This window comes from Polypterus senegalus, chromosome 11 (genome assembly GCF_016835505.1).
Source record: "Polypterus senegalus isolate Bchr_013 chromosome 11, ASM1683550v1, whole genome shotgun sequence".
Taxonomy (NCBI): Eukaryota; Metazoa; Chordata; class Cladistia; order Polypteriformes; family Polypteridae; genus Polypterus; species Polypterus senegalus.
Window position 1 is genome coordinate 48,493,772 of NC_053164.1, and position 18,450 is coordinate 48,512,221.

Here is an 18,450-nt window from a genome sequence, read left to right on the forward strand (position 1 = left end):
TATTTTACGTAATTCCCTTCACGTTTTGTTCATGCTTCAGTTTTATTCTTCTTGTTTTAACAGTTTGTTGCCTCTATCAGTTACGAGTCATTGACTTTTCCTTACAGTAGCCTCATTAGGTTTAAATTTAAACTTTAAAAGCCCAAGTGATCCATTTTGCCTCTTTTGTATGTTTTTATGATGCTGTCCATCTGTCACTGATTTTTTTTCCCCTCCTCATCTTTCTTCCTTTTGTTATCTGACCAAATCTGGTCAGTATATGGAGTTTGAAGATATGCATTATTAATCACACTATAGCTGAACTGCATTAATGACATATTTATTCAACTTTTTTTTTTTTTTCTTCTTCTTCAACCCAGTCAGACTCATGAGAGCTGCAGCTTATTCCAACTGCAATGGCCTTAAGACCGAAGCGGGGCCAGACAAGAATGACCAGTAAGTGACTCCTGTTTTTTCTACACTACCTTTCTCCAAAGATACTCAAAGCCACCCGTGACACATTATGGTTCATTTGGCTCCTGCTCTGTATGTGGAACCTTTAAAAAGGCCTGGGTAATGTCATCCCTACTGACTGACCTCAGCCAAAGTCAAGTTGTGTGTTCAACGTTCCCTTTATCTGTGCACAGTGGACTCATAGGTGTACTGGACCACAGATAAAGTGCAAGGAGCTGCTGCAGTTTGATCTGATGGCAGTGGTCAGTGCTACTTTGGTCCTTTATAATAAAGTATATTGTAAATATTGAAGAAGCTTATGGGAGTAGTGGAGGTGCATAGTTTAAAATAGTGCTGTGAAATAAAATGCACCTAGAAAAAGTATAAAATGTGACACTTCATAGCACAGTATTTTCCAGGGGTTAGGTGCCCAAATGTCTGTCACTGATGTTTGATGTAATGAGTGTGCAGGTAAAGCCTCGTTTAATGTTCTTGATTTATAAGAAAGCTGGGGGGTTCACCCTTGCTCGCTTTGCTCGCCAACCCCGGCCTGTGTTCAGTGCCAGCCATTTTGCGTCTCTGCCGCTCGTGTTGTTAAGAGGGTGGATGAACGCCCCCCAAGGAGATGCGATTGCTCCTTCGAAACCCCCTCTTAAATAGTGATACAACAGAAAACGAATCCTCTTTGCTCGATCAGCTGCTGGCTTGCTGCTGCTGCCGTCCCACGTGATCTGCATCTCGTGTGGCGCTTTGAACATTTAAAAGCCTGTGCAGCAGCTGTCCTACTCTGTCTTTTATTTCCGGCCCTGGGCGTAGTTAAATATTTTGGCACTAAGTCTTGTCTCGCGGGAAATGAGTTCTTGATATTTTTTAGTTTATAATTTAAAAACAGAATAAAAATCTGACAACCTCACATTAAAGTTTGATAAATTCTGAAAAGAGTGATACCAAACATACATATGTAGGTTTTAAAATAATCCCAATTTAAAGTGTGACAAAAAAAGTGACATAAAATCATTGCACAAAATCGTTGCACTTTTAGGCTTAGGATTTTATATATATACTAGCAGAATACCCGCGCTTCGCAGCGGAGAAGTAGTGTGTTAAAGAAGGTACGAAAAAGAAAAAGGAAAAATTTTAAAAATAACATAACATGGTTGTTAATGTAATTGTTTTGTCATTGATATGAGTGTTGTTCTCATATCTATCTATATATATATATCTCTATCTATCTATATATATATATATATATATACCCGCGCTTGGCAGCGGAGAAGTAGTGTGTTAAAGAAGGAAAGAGAAAGAAAAGGAAACATTTTGAAAATAACGTAACATGATTGTCAATGTAATTGTTTTGTCACTGTTATGAGTGTCGCTGTGATATATATATATATAGCAAAATACCCGCGCTTCGCAGCGATGTCATGTGTTAAAGAAGTTAAGAAAAGGAAACATTTTAAAAATAATGTAACATGATTGTCAAAGTAATTGTTTTGTGTATTTGGCGGCAGCGTCACAAAGTTGTTTTCGGTAGCTGCATCAGAAACTGTACCACGATGTCTGACACGCCTCCTTTGTACTGTTTTCTCACAGCTTGGATTGCTGCTGTCATATATACACACACACACACACACACAAACACACACACACACACACACACACATACATACATACATATATATATACATATATATACACATACATATCTTCATATCTACATATCTATATACATATCTACATATACACACACATATATATATATCATCATATATACACACACATACATACACACACACAAATTATATATATCTGTGTATGTTTGTATGTGTCTATATGTGTGTGTATAGATTTGGTCACTGAGTGCAAGGGAAAAATAATAAATTATAGTCTATAAGTTATTAAACAGTAAAACATTAACGTTTTAAGAAGTACAGGTACATTGAAATTACATTTTCTATGTGAACGTTCAAATTTGTGCCTCTGGTAATGTGCCTTACCGGCATTTAAAGAAAATTAGTTTTGTGTCCTCTGCAGGGTTAAGAGAGAAAGGCTTTGGTTTGGGATAAAAGGAAAAAAGGTGTAAAGAAAGGAAAGTTGCCTTTTTCTTTTATATAGTATAGAGCGATGTGTTCGCTGGCGTTATGATCGCCTTTTGGGGACAGTCGCGGTGGGTCTTGTGTAGACTGGAGAGACGTCCCCGCCATTAATCGGCTGTGATGGCACTGTCAGTCCTCCACTCCTGTGCATGTCTTCATAATCCGAGCTGAGGACCTGATAATCGTATACGTGCAAAAGAAAGTGTGAATCGCCTTAATATTATTTTGCCGTGGTGTAGAAAAGGGGTCCTGTGTTTGCACTTGTCTGGGCTATAGCGCAGGGGGAGGATGAAAAAAATGAAAAGTGCTCACTTTGACTTAAGGCAGAAGCGCAGTCAGCGTCTCAAAGGCCGGCACAGCTATGCACGCGCGCTGACTGCTCGACTTTTGCTGGGCAGGAGACCCCAGTTTTTGCAGAAACGTTCATGATATCAAAAGTCTCAGCTCTTTGGAGGTCATTCATATATATATATAGCAAAATACCAGCGCCTACATAGCGGAGAGTAGTGTGTTAAAGAAGTAATGAAAAGAAAAGGAAACATTTTAATAATAACGTAACATGATTGACATTGTCATGAGTGTTGCTGTCATATATATGCCTGCCTAAATAAGTCACCCTCGCTTTGCTCTTCCTTTTTTACCGTTCATTTAATCATGGCTAGTAGCGGAAACATTATAAAATGGAAGGAGGATGGCTTTACCAAAACAATTATTGATGGCGAATCGATTATTCATAAAGCTTGAATTGGTGATCTGTTTTTCTGTGTTAACCTCATATTTTTTCATACTTCTTCTCAAACTAAGGTGGTGCGAGGGTAAAATGAATCGGGATGCTGATCAATGTAATCGTGTACCAGGAAATCATGCATTGACAAAAGCTCCCTTTGCTTGTAATGCAAAGTGTGATTAAATGCATTATTTTTAGCAGCGTTATGGAGCACATGCATCGAAGCTTCTCAGCTGTGCTTGTGCTAAGAAAAGGAAAGATTTTAAAAATAACGTAACACGATTGTCAATGTGACCTTTTGTAAGTAGTGCCTGGAGGATTCAGTGTGGAGAAACTCTAGAGACAGCGTGTGTATTAACTTGTGGATTTTTCTGTGAGTATTTGGTGGCAGTCTGACGAAGTTGCTTCGGAAGACGGCGTTAGCGCAGAGCTCAGCTCAGAGCGAAATGAGATGAATGGGAGGGGAGATGATGACGTGACTCCCCACCCGCCTTAACTGTCAATCCCCTACAAACACAGTCTGTCGGAATTTGCATAAGCACACCCCTTCACCTACAATTTTAACTTAGTTACAAAATGATCAAAACTCTCGTTTATATCCTGCGTCCTCTCATTAAACTTGTATCCCGCATTACCTGTGGGCATGTGAAACGCCAGCGGTAGCCTGTCTATGAACTTAATTTAAAGTTTAGGTTTACACTTTGCTTTCTTTCCGAGGTAGCAGCACTCATGAATATGGTAGTATATGTCACTTTCGCTCGCTTCTTATTGTTTCGCTGCCTTCTCAATTATATAATGCATGTTTTCTGAAGCGCTTTTTGGAGGTCTTCCTGGTTTTCTACGCAGTGCGTTGACAGTCAGTTCACGTGATTACGTGGGAGGCGTGATGATGTCACACGAAACTCCGCCCCCCCACGTCTTTCCAGCTCAACTCTTATTACAGTTAATGGAGAAAAATACCTTCCAGTTATGACCATTAGGCGTAGAATTTCGAAATGAAACCTGCCCAACTTTTGTAAGTAAGCTGTAAGGAATGAGCCTGCCAAATTTCAGCCTTCTACCTACACAGGAAGTTGGAGAATTAGTGAGTGAGTGAGTGAGTGAGTGAAGTGAGTGAGTGAGTGAGTTAGTGAGGGCTTTGCCTTTTATTAGTATAGATATAGAGTAGAGTATTCTCATTGCATCCATAATGGCTAACACGGTACAGCACCCTGCTACTTAAGAAAATAGCTATAACCCATCCATCAGCCTCATTCTGGTTCTTTTAGGGCTTCTGGGATAAGAGCATGTCTTTGGACCTTGGGAAGAAATGTTTACATTTTCGTATTAATAAAGTTAATGTTTATTGTACAAAGTGACCTGTAGCTCCTCACACTGGTACTAATGTTTACATAAAGGTGGCACACTAGCAGGGGGAGTGACTCAGTTGGGACAATATGGCTATATATATTATGCTTTTCAGACTGTCATATCCACTTCAAGTTTGTTCCTAGATTCCCATCATTCTTTGTGTGAAAGTAAAATAATGGATCGGAAAAGTGTACAATACTGAGCCCATGGAGAAATAGCAGGAGTGAAGAGGGCCCCAGTGAGTGGACAATTGTGTCTTGCACGTTGCAAGAGTAAGCAGTTCCAGTGATCTAGTGGTATTATTAGTTAACCGACACCTTTACCCATGGTGGCATACAAAATTTGAGATACAGTTGGTTCTTTTTTGGATTGGAGAAAAAGCAAATGAAGTGACACGCTTATGGTCATACAGTGTAAGTTGCTGGGTTTGAATGTCAAAGCCTTAACCACTACACTCCCTGCCAGTGATCTCAAACGTTCTATACAGAAAAGTTCTTAGTTACATATGTAATAAGAATGAGTCTCCAGACATCATAAAGGTTTGGGGCAGCCACCCGTATATTATATCCCAGCTGAAAAAGTGTTTGAAATATTTGAACAGGAGATGTTCACAAGACTGAGTCCAAAACAGAACTGACTCTTTGAAGGTAAGATGGCGGTTTTAAGGGCTGAGGAAGGAAATAATGTCATGTATGCCAGAACCGGAAGTGACGTCATCAGAGGTGCCGGAACCTGGTGAGATTTCCCGGGAATAGTCTGCAAGAAACTGAGAGACACAGTGAGCACACTCTGCCACCCCCTGGTCTAGTGTAGTATTACAGTTACCCAGGCCTTTTAGCTGTCTCCTACTCACACGTGTGTGACACATAGAACTTCTGATACATCTGATTAACCAACACACTATAACTGAGACCCATGGTATAACATATAATAACTCTATTTATTTACCAGTGGATTCTGTCTTAGGAGTTGCTGCAGTGTTCAATGCTCCTCATTTTTTTTAAATTATGAAGGGAATTAGTAGAGTAGATTGAGACTGTTATTTTGAAATAAGTTCATCAAGAACACGGGGATACAGTTGGAAACTTGTTAAGAGTAAATTTCACACAAACAGGAAGTTTTTTTTACCATATGGAATAAGCTACTAGTAGTGTGGTAGACAGTAAGACTTTAGGGACTTTCAAAACTCGACTTGATGTTTTTTGGAAGAAATAAGTGGATAGGACTGACAAGCTTTGTTGGGCTTAATGGCATGTTCTCATCTAGATTGTTCTAATGTTCTTACTGTTCCAAGAGGTCAGGTTCATATTCCAGCTTAATTCATGTACTCTATGTGTAGGGTTTGTTATTTCACATTGTCCTGTTACTATGCTTGTTCATCACCGGTTACACTGGTCCTACAACACTCCTTACTTCTTATGTCCCAAAGACTTGCTAATGGGAGATTCTACAGTAAATTGGCCAAGTACAGTATAAGTTATGAACTGGCTCCTAGTCCAGGGCTAGTTCTTGCTGATAAAGTTTCTGGCTTACTGTTCTAAAATTAAATGAAGCTTATTTGCTAAATTAGTGGCCATAATTCTTCACATCCCATTTTCTTTGCATGTTATGCTTCCATTCAATTTACTTTTATCAGTTTTTTCCATGTTCTTAATTGTATGTTCTTTTGTCTGTTTCTCACTGCATGCTACTCTGTCTACCTGTACTGTCTGCCTTTTTACTTATCTTATCCGCTTTGTAACTCATTTGTCCACAGATGTGCTGGTAAATTGAAGAGTCGTTCGACAATCACCCAGGTGTGTGCCCATTGCTGGCATAGGTGGCACTAATATTCTCACTGATCCTGACTTTGGAGAGGGGACATGTTGATTAGCACATGCAGTGACGCAAGTGAGTATTTCACTGTGATTTGCACATGTCACAACCATCCACCTTAATAGAACTGTCTGTCTTGTGTGTCTGTCCGGTTGCTGCATCTCTCTGTCATTCCAAAAAATGGCACATCACATACATATTTAGTAATAAAATGCCTTGCATTTGTCATTCCAATAGATAGCACATCACAAACATTAACACTGCTTTTACATTGCAGTGTTATTTTTTGCAATGTGTGGTGCACTGCAAACGTTAAAGTTGATGTCTACACTGTTTATTTACTGTACATGTTACATTAATCCACCTTAATAAAAAGATAAGTGTCCATGTGTTTGTTCGTGTGTCTGCCTGGTTGCTACAGTATGTCGCTGCCATTCCAATAGATCAGGGGTGGGCAAAGTCGTTCCTGGAAGGCCACAGTGGCATCAGGTTTTTGTTCCAACCCGACTGCTTAATAAGAAGCACTTACTGCTCAAGTAGCACTTCTGCTTCATTTTAGTTGACTCGCTCGTTAAGATTTTGAACCCTTATTGCTTTAGCCTTAAACAGCTGTATTCTTGGTTTTTAATGGCTCCTTATTAGTAATAAGATGCAAATGACAACAGATTTAGCTTGTTTCCATTTACACCTGTATGTATTTATCACATACTAGTTGGTTTAATTACATACTTGGAAGGAAAATGATGTCAAAAAAGCAAAGGACTGAGAAATACTAATCCATTTTAAACTTCAGATCATTTGGATGATATCCTTAGAAAGGAACAAAAAAATCTAGGATTTGAGAATGACCTAACATAGCAGAGTTAAAGTATTAACAAGCCATGAAATTAAATTATTGGCAAGGATTATTTTCTAATTTAGCAACTGGGTTGGAACAAAAACCTATAGCCACTGCAGCCCTCCAGGACTGACTTTGCCCACACCTGCAATAGGTGGAGCATTACAAACACTGTTTTTATGAATCCCATACCAATAACAGAGGTTTATGCATTGTATGGTGCATTGCAAATGTTAACACTGGGGTCTATGTTCATTATTTAGATTTCAACAGTCCACCTTAATAAAAAGGATAGGTAGGTGTTAGTGTGTTTGTCTGTGTGTCATTCGAATAGATGGCGCTCCACAAACATTAACAGTCTTTTACAAATCCCATACCAAATGGCATACAACAGAGACATGCATTGCACGGTACACTACATACGTTAGCACTGAGATCCACATTTGTTACTTACCTATATTTCAGCCCATCTCATGACACTGGATGGATAACTCCCTCTTCCCCAACAAACAGTGCCAGTAGTGGTAAGTTGGGTGACGCAGTGATTAGTGCTGCTGCCTCATACTTTCAGATTCACATGCTTCACGACATTTTCTCATTTTTTATTTTGGTACAGTGGCTCATCTCACACATCCCAAAGACTTATCTGTGTTAGGTTTACTCAAAACTTTAATTTGGACCCTCTGTGAGCAACAGCACATTTATGAGTGAATGTGTATTACGATGGACTGGTGGACTGGTGGCCTATCCAGTTTTGGTTCCTGCCTTGTAACTGGTGCTGTCTTCAGCGTTTACAAACTGGATTAGCAAGTTAAAAATGTAATGGATGAAGGGATGATGACAATAATGGATATCTGCTTGTTATAACTGTAAGTGATAAGAGTATCACCAAAAGCCCGAGTACCTCTGCTAAGTATGCCAAGTGAGTTCCCAGCATTAGGACAAAGTATTTTTTATAGATTATTTTCAATACATTTATTACATTTTAGGAGAAAGTGCAACTCTGAATGTACCTTTTCTGTCACAATGTAACCACAGGCATTTTGGTTTTTGGCAGTTGGTTCTGCTTACATCAGCCTTTTCATTTATCCAGACTGTGGAGATCACAGTCTTTCTCAGCTGCTAGTCTCTCCCATTGACAGCAGACCCGATTATTTGGGATTTTGTTTTCTCTGTCGTTTTGGCCTTCTCCGTCATTTGTCACTGACTAACAAACAATACCTGAGAGCTGTACTCCCTTATCTTGTCAGACATTGCAGAGACGTTACGCCCTATCCTTTCATTCATCCTCTGTCCATATGACAAAAACCACACTTTGGGGCGGGGGGGTTGCTTGTCATACTGGGCACATCTGGTCGCTTGTGTTTCCATTGCACAGCAGAACCACTTCCAGCCACAGGTCTGGAGGTGAGCCAGGCAGACATCTGGAAGTTGCTGAAAGGCTGACGCCGGTGGGGGTGGAGTGCAAGAAAATGCTTTGCTCTTTCCAGAGATCAGTCTGCGGGGTCCATAACGGAGGAAACTGCAGGTGAACAGACTTTGGGAGTTTGAGCGCTGCTGCTGTTTCTGCTCCGTTAACTCGTAGGATTGGAATGGCACCAGATGCTGAAGGTGCTTTAGTAAGTCTTGGTGATTTGCACAAAGGGAGAACGGCTCGGATGAGCCTGGTCTTTGCAGATCTGCATTCACCCATTAGTCTGCTTCCTATTAAGACTGTTTAGAATATGATTTCATGAAAATAATTAGGCAAATTCTGTGGGCTATGCTGCTTAGAAGTCCTGCTTTAGTTTGGTTTTACTTGACTTGCTTTCTTTTAATTTCATTTAGCTGTAGGCTATCACTTCTTATCTTAGGTTTACAGTTAAAACACAGATAAATCTTAATGTAGTTTTACTAGTTTTATAAATTTTATCTGATTGGGATCACTTATGTAATAGGATTCCACATGAACATGAAGTATATCAAAGGCAATATTTTTTAACAAAATACAGATGGAGGGGATAAACACAAAGTTAGAAACAAAAGGCAAGATACTGTAACCTCTGTCTGTTTTACTGGACCTGGCATCATCAGCGCTGGTGTTTGATTTCCACATCTGTGGAAATGCCGTATTACAAACACTGCTTTTATGACTCCCATACCAAATGGCATATAACAAAGACACATGCATCGCATGGTGCACTGCAAACATTAACACTGAGGTCTGCGTTGATTACTTATATTTGCTTATGACAGATCACCTGACTCTCTATATGCTCAATTGACTGCACCATTATATATTGTGTCTTCTGTACCCTCATCTCCAGCTTGTAGAGCATTCAAAAAGCAGATTTGTTCCCTTACATTGGCTCTTGGAAGTAAAATTAGAGTCAAAGATGTGTGCTACCTGCAAAGGATTATGGGGTGAGCGGCAGAGAAGGGCAGCCCTGTGTGTGTTTGCTTGCTGAAGAGATTTGTGAGGTTTGTAACAAAAGGGTGAGTGGTGCAACCCGCAGTGCAAACACTTCTGGGAAAGTTTGATTCAGTACAGACTTAGCAAGTGTTATTTACCGTTCCATCTTAGTTATTGCTTTTATAATGTTTGAGAATGGTAAATACTGCCTATTTTAAAGGGACAAACAATGGACACTCACTCTTTACATCACTCTGTTAGGTAACTCACTATCCTTGGAAGGACCGCTTGCTGCTGCAGGAAGACTTTAGCAGACTTGCTATTTTGCTAGGCTCTCATAAAGATGGCATAAAAGCTGCTCATTTTTATGATGGCATCAAATCTAATACTGCTGGTGACTTGAATCAATTACATTAATAGTACTTATCACAGCTTTAATTTGAACAACAAATAAATAGATAAGCAAACCTCACAAAAATAAGTATAACTTTTAAAATCAAATACTTTTTTTAAATAATCCATACTTGAAAGGGAGCTTTTAGGGGTTTCTTCCATTTCATTTTTGCATATCACAACAGCATGTCTACATTTTCGGAATGTAAAGTCATCTATGAGGTCATCATATGACAGCTTCTGTGCGAGGTCTGAGTTGATGCTGGTGATAGTTGAGCCATGGATGACCTCAAGTATGTCTCGATGAGTTTCAGTCTTAAAAAACTGATAAGTGGGAAGGTTGCTGCAATCATAGATTTAGACTTCAATGATATTTCATGGCAATGATATACCAATTGATTTGTTCCCTTTTTAAATGAAGGCCTAATTCGTAAATGCTGTTATCCCCCTATGCAGCTCCCTCCTAAGCGTCGCCTATGTGCTCCTTCCTTGGGCTTGTCTTCCTGTCCGTCTGTTACTCCCCAGTCTTGCACTAGCTCTCACTCATTCCTGCTTTTCGCTCAATTCCTCTCTTTAACCTCTTTAATCTATAAAAATAATGTACTGTTACTTGATATAGCTAGCAGTATCACTTTTGACATATGATACAACAAAACAATTTTAATACTACTACACTATCATTGCTAACACTAGTACTAATAATAAATACTTCTACTACTATTAATAAAGATAATAATATCAAATGCAACTACTACTAAACTAATAATAAAATAAAAAACTACTATTACTACTACTACTGAATGTGTGTAATAAACTTAGATATTTAAAATAAGAACATGTAAATATATCATCTACACTAATATATTTATCTAAACTACATTTTGACCTTCCAATGACAGCTGATAGCAATAAGGCATTAACTAAATTAGTAATTTTAGCTACCAATAAAATGAATCAATAGTTGAAGTTAATCTGAGCTCATTGTTCTTTTTGTAGCTCAGAGTTGCTTGTCTGGTGCTTCCCCACAATTTACCTCATAACTAACTAGCAATCAAGAGAGCTGCCTGTGTGTGTTGGTGAAATCACCAAACATGTCTTCAATGCAACAGCAATCAGAGTGCTTCATATGTCAACAGCCTTTGCAAATGTGTCTCGACTTTGAGGTCTTTATGACGATGACAAAATAATCCTCAGTCACAAGTCAGCTAGGTACTGTAACAGATAATATCTGCCAAACACTAGCTATCAGAACTATTACAGATAATGCTACTCCACTAAACCGCTAGCTTTACTGTAGTGGTGTGATGGTGCATGTTAGCTCCGCACTCCCAGTTGCTGTAGGGAGCCTTTTCCACCCATTACCACTGATAACGTACCCAAGGGAATAGCCAACAGATGAGGACACTCACACAAAGAAAGGGGTAAGCGCATAAAAGTGCAAAAGTGCTTTAATTAAAATCCCACAAAACTTCAGTGTCCAAAGCAGTGCAGTGCTCTAAAGTCCATAAATAAATCTATAAAAATAAGTGTCTGTGAAGGTTAAAAATCCCAGTAAATAAATTAATTAAAAAATTAGGTTAAAAACAAAGGAGTCATTCTTCTATGATGAGAGGCATCCATCCAACAGGCTCAAACAACCTTTTAAGCCACCAGTGATTCATAATTATGCAACAACTTTAACAGGGTTGTTATTCCATTAGTATTTGACTGACACATTTAACCAAGGCAACTCACAACATCTAAGACACAATTGGTGACATTTCTTTTGTTTTTCCTGTTGGAGCACAGGCAGGTGAAGTGACCTGTTCATGGTCACACAGTGTCAGGTTTTGAAGTCTCTTTGTTGTAAAGAAATGTGAAAGATTAATATTTTTCCATATTTCTCCATCAGTGTAATAATTAACCTAAGGAGGTTTAGAGAATGTGCCCATGGAACTGGGCACACATACAGTAACTAAGTTTAGAGAATATGCCTGCAGTATTAATGCCACATTATACATTCCAGAACAGAAGAATAGTATCCATGCTTCTGGATTCCCAATTTCATTCAGTATCTCCTCTGTATAAGATATGAGTAGTAGTTTCACATCCCCTGTCATAGTATGTGGCACAGCACAAAGTTTTGAAACAGTCAGATCAAATTCACCAAGGAATGGCACAACAAGAAGACATGGAGAGTTAAGGACTATCCTAGTCAAAGCCCTGATTTGAATCCCATTGAAATGCTGTGGTGGGGTTTGAAAACGAGCAACACATGCAAGAAAACCCACAAACATCCTGTAACTGAAGGAGTTTTGCATGGAGGAGTGGTCAAAAATGTTTTACCAAGTCAGTGTCTGAGACTGGTGGGCAGTTATGCAAAACATCTACCAGAAGGGGCAACACCAGCTTCTGAGACCAAGGGTGTGCTTCTTTTCTTACCAAGCAGAGTATTACACCGATTAATATTTTTGTTACATGAATGATTGAAAAGACCATTTTTCCTTTTGTTTTTATTCAGGTATATCACCTTTATTTGTAGACACTGTCTGCAATTATTATGAACTACTGTTAGTCTGTTCAAATATGTTGAAAAAGTCAACAATTTTCTGCTTGTTGACATGGCTGTATAATGTACTGTGCTGTTGTTTATATGAAGGTCCTCACAAACTGGTAAATGGCCAGTGAGACAACAGCTTTCCTTCAATTATTGTCGGTTGTTTTCTTAGGTCACCACTATTGGGTTATGTCCATCGCTCTTGGGTCATCACCCTACATGTATGTAAAAAAGACATTTTTTTAATACACAAATAATCATTTATGCGAAGCACACATAGTCTAGTCTTACCGATAATCAAAGGTGATACTAAAACAACAATGAGAATAAACGTATCCGCTTACACTAAGTGCCGTCTGCTTTGGCTCTAGGTCTGTCATTTTAATAGGCTGGGTTGTGTGATTGATGCAGCAATAACAACATTGCGGATTATACCGCCTTTCCCGAGGGACAAGAGAAGTTTATCTTAAAGAAGTATTTTCTTAATGATTGCCATAAAAGACACTTAGAAGTTATTAAGTGTCCCACTAAACAAATTACAAGACCAATCCTTCTCTCCTTCTTTGTCTTGTTTGGAGTCAATGGCTAACTAAAAGTCATCTCAGAATAAAATGACCCCTTATTTAAGATCATTACATTATTAGGAGCTGTGGCACTCTTCATGTGTCGTGAATTAAGCTATGGGGATCAAATAGAATCCATCTATCATATAGTGCCTTTCACATCTATCTATCTATCTATCTATCTATCTATCTATCTATCTATCTATCTATCTATCTATCTATCTATCTATCTATCTATCTATCTATCTATCTATCTATCTATCTATCTATCTATCTATCTATCTATCTATCTATCTATCTATCTATCTATCTATCTATCTATCTATCTATCTCTTTCTTATATACAGCCTTTCCTATCTGTCCATCTCATGTTCTCTTTTATGGCAGTACACTATGATATTGTGGGATCTCACCTCAATGAACAAAAAGAAACTTAAAGATGTGCAAATGGAACGAGGTACCTCCTCATGAGTGTTGAATAAAACCACATCCAGATCTTAGTGAAAGCAATGCTAACACATGTTAAATGAATCTCATTATGTTTGCAAAATGTGGTTTTGATTCAACTGGAAAGAAGTGCTGCCACCTTTGTCCCCATTCACGTGGGACTTTTGAGCCATCTTATGTCCTGTTTGGCCCACGGTGCTGGCCTATCCTTTATAGTCCAGTGTTCTAGGAAAAGCTGCAGCTCTTTTTATCACTCGACTAGCCCATCTAATTCACGAGCCCACAGGAAGCACGCTGTATCCTTCTGACAATAAACAGCAGCCCAGGACTTGAGTTACAGCCGTTGAAATGTAAACAGAGGCCTCCCATCACACCCTGGGGACATGCCCACAGAGACCCCAGCTCTGCTCCCTTGCCACATCTGGTCACAGATGTCTTCTGCTCCATCGTTTTGTTTTTTTTTTTATATATGAAAAAGAAGGTTCTTCTGCAGACATTAAGAAAAGCGATGATGCTACTCCTATTGTACTCTTGGGTGCGGAGAGATCAGGTTGGCATTCAGAGGCTAGCTGCTCGGATGCCAAAGACAGAATCAGAACTACAGTATCACTTCTGCTTGTCAAGCTTTTAAAAATCGGTCTGCCTGCTGAGCAAAAGCCATGTATGAGAATTCAAATGAGGAGTTTTGTTTTCAGACGATCTGAAGGCCAGCATTAATGCATTTAATAGCTTTAACAGCTCAAGTCATTGTGAATTATTCAAAGTGTCAAACTTTGGACTCCTTTAAGTAGCCCGTTAATTGAGTATATCAATGCTTCAATTAATGAATAACTTTATAACTACTCTCAGAAACTGATGATTTTCAGTGACCTCTTGGAAATTGCAGACAGGTGCTTTCCAGATCCATGGTTTAGGAGGCCTGGTGTAGATTCACTACTGGGTGTGGACACATTTGGTTTGGGGAGGCTGCTGAGACTTTAGTTTTTTCATTAACGTCACTCAGTTAATCTGTGACAGCTTTGTAATTGTAGATCAGCTTTCCGCTAAACTTCATATTCAGCTATTTTAGCATCAAAGCACCTAAAAGTCTGAATTTTATATTTTTAACAGGGGTGTCAAACTCAGATCCTGGAGGACTGTGGTGGCAGCAGGTTTTCATTCAAGCGTCTTTTTTAATTAGTAACCAGTTACTGCTTCTAATTTAACATAATGCTTAGGTCATGATGTCTTAACTATGATTGACTTGCTTAATTGTTTTTTTAACTGGCAGCTAAACAATAAAGAGACCCAAACTGAGCCAACAGATGATCAACTAATTCAAGGGTTCCAGCAATCCTGGAGGGCCACCAGTTTTATTCCAGCCACTTTCCTCTTTAGCTGTTAATGAAACCCATTATTTAATTCAATGGCTGGTTACTGTTTTCATTCTGCTACACCTGTCATTTCTAAAGCTGTTTTATTTCTGAGATCACCATCCAAATGTTTAGTGGACCAGAGCAGATCACTATATAGTAAGATGCTGCAGATGTTCTACCAGATGGTTGTGGCGAGTGCCGTCTTCTACGCGGTGGTGTGCTGGGGTGGCAGCATAAAGATGAAAGACGCCTGATGCCTGGACAAACTTGTTAAGAAGGCAGGCTCTATTGTAGGATTAAAGTTGGACAGTTTAACATCTGTGGCAGAGCGACGGGCATTAAGCAAACTCCTGTCAATCATGAATAATCCACTGCATCCACTTAACAGTGTCATTTCCAGGCAGAGGAGTAGCTTCAGTGACAGACTTTTGTCACTGTCCTGCTCCACTGACAGACTGAGGAGATCGTTCCTCCCCCACACTATGCGACTCTTCAATTCCACCCAGGGGAGTAAATGCTAACATTAATTTTATTTAAATTTTTTTCATTTTTATTACTATTTAATTTAATATTGTTTCTTTGTATCAGTATACTGCTGCTGGATTATGTGAATTTCCCCTTGGGATTAAATAATAAAGTATCTATCTATCTATCTATCTATCTATCTATCTATCTATCTATCTATCTATCTATCTATCTATCTATCTATCTATCTATCTATCTATCTATCTATCTATCTATCTATCTATCTATCTAACTATCTATCTATCTATCTATTTCTCAGATCTTTATTTTATTCTTTTCAGATATTTAATTGAGACAGATATTGCATGAAAGACACAGGTGCACATGAGATCTGCTTTAGCCCGGTTATCTTCTGGCTTGCTTTGCATCTCATTATTGTTTAGTTGTTCATTAAAGAAGACAAGAAATAATCAAAATGGAAGTCAATTAAAAAAGAATGTGCCATTAGAATTAGTAATTAGTTAATAATGGAGAAAGTGGCTAGAATGAAAACATATAACCACCGCGGCCCAGCAGGAGATGAGTTTGACATCCCTGATTTATAAGATATGGGTCTCTAAAAAGTCTACAGTGTAAGTGGTGATAATCATTAGTTATTTAAAGCAATGAGCAGAACACCTTGACTAGTTTTGTCTGTTTAAACTCAGTTGTTTAAAAGTATAAATTTTACAAGTATTTGTGTAATTAAGAGAGCATGAGAATACATTGGTTGGCATAGCTGCTTCACTACTTTATGAACCATATCCTATCTGTCCTGTCCAATTTTCTCTTGTACCTCACAGAAGTGTTACTTTGGTTAACTGCTGACTCGGTGTGAGCAGGTTCAAGTATGCCCTGGTGGTCAGCTGTCTCTCTGTCTCAAGATGTTATACATCCAGCAGGGGACATTAGTGTCATAAATGGACAGGGTTGATTGTTGGTAACTGCTCTGGGCAGTGCCTGAAGGGGACATACTTAAGTGCTGGTACTGTCAGATTGAGAGAGATTGATGGAAGCCAAGAGAGGTGTGACGGTCCCCCTTTGCATTTCAAGTGCTGCAATACATTCAATTGTTGAGTCCCTCTTGGAGTTTCAAGCCCTATGATTTCAAGAAATTCAACAAGAGCAACGGATGCATGTTGGAATGCTTCAAAACATGGCTGGTACACAACAAAGGCCACCTGTACCCAAACTGCTTAAAAATGAGTAGTGCTGGTTCATTGTACTAGTGAGTACTGCCCTAATTCAAGTGTTGCACTGGGGAAAACAAGTTATGTTTGCAGTACCACCTCAGTGCCTTAATTGTCTCGAAATAACCACATCTAAAACCAATCATGACACAAATAATATTTCTATAATAAGCTTACTAGGGGGTTCTGCCCCCTGCTTGCTTCGCTCACCACATTCCCCAACCTGTCCACCACCCCAAAGGGCAGGCGCTAGACACTAGCTACTTCGTGAGTCTGCCACTTGCGTATGGGGAAGCAGATGTACAATTTAAACAAATTGTTATTTTCAAGGGAATTATTACATATGCATAATAGACCAAACTAATTTACATTACAGCAAGTAATTAACCATAGTAAAAAATAGTAAAACGTAATAAATTGAAAGAAAATTATGTTTCATGTTGCATTAGATGTATTCATTGCGTTATACGTTTTGTTCTTTTTGGATTTGAAATTAACACGCAAATACTTTTTAAAGATATAGTTTTATTATAAAACTGCAGTAAAAACTATTTTTTGAATTAAATTTTTATCAATGTCGCATTGAATTTTGGTTTTGTGTTTGGACTTTCATGATGACAATGCAACGTATAACTGCCCGTGAGTGAATATTGTTTCTTTCTCTCTAATAAATAAGCTGTCTTTTTTGAATGTTTGTTCCTGTGCTTTGTTAATTGTCATAGCAAAAGCTATTCTAACAGGAAACTGTAAACATTTTAATATGAATGGCATATCAAGATCTTCTTTGGTGTTTAATGTTATCTGTGGAAGATGTACTACATTACCTTTCTTGTCACCTGTTAAAATTTTACATGTCTGAATTGTTCGACCAATTTTGAATACTACTAATCTTGTCTTATTGCATAACCCATCACTCAGACATAAATTACGCAATAACATTACAATACGTCCTTCTTTTAATAGTCATTCATGCGGTGGAAGACCAGATGGTGTTAGCAGTTGTAGATATTCTACGGGATATTGTAAGTTGATGTTTTCATTTTTCGAACCCATCACCACCAACTGTTTTAGCATAGTCTATTGATATGAATTTAACCAATTTGCTGTGTAACCAATTGACAATTTTCATGTTATTTCATTTGACTTCATCGTTTCTTGGTGTTTGGATTGCCCATGTACTCATTTCTTCTGTTGATAACCCTTCAGGCTGAAATTCTTCAATTAGATTTGGACATAATAAGTCTTTTTTTATTAAGAACTTAAAGTGAGGAAAACATAATAATTTCTAAGAACTGAGCACAGGAACTGTCTGTGACAAAAGCATTCACACGAATGAGAGGTGGGAGGACCATGGGCGTGGTTGAAAATAGTTGAGAGGAGGATGGGACTTGAAACAATCTCTTGACGATAGTCTTGTCTCAAGATTTACTCTTATAATAGAGAGATATTAAGGAACCATCCAGCAAAAAATCAATATCAAGTTTTGCTGTGAAAGCCACCACATGAAAAATCAGCAGACGGAATGCAGCCTCAGTGGTTAGGATGCTCTCTTCTTGTACTCCCCCTCTCTGTCTGTTTTTTTTTTCTTTGTTAGCGGAGGCACTCTTGGCCCTTGGGTGTTATCTTCTCCAGGTCCTGTCAGACAGTGCACAAGTTTGGTTGTGGATACTGGGAAGCAATTCAAAAGCCCCAGATCTGAGCAGATTCAGCAGTTTTGGTGCTCCAATGTATCATTTGAACACAGGTACTGTATGTGGTTTATCTGACCAGTACTGGAGTAAGGGGTTAGTAAAAGACTAATAAACAGAGGGC

General features: G+C 38.6%; 1 long non-coding RNA gene across 1 annotated transcript; it reads left to right on the forward strand.

Moving 5' to 3' along the window:
• Positions 1 to 359: 359 nt before the first annotated feature.
• Positions 360 to 15,121, forward strand: LOC120538638. The gene is made up of 3 exons (XR_005635482.1): positions 360 to 435; positions 6,362 to 6,495; positions 14,860 to 15,121. It is a non-coding gene; the product is annotated as an uncharacterized LOC120538638 (long non-coding RNA).
• The last annotated feature ends 3,329 nt before the right edge of the window (positions 15,122 to 18,450 follow it).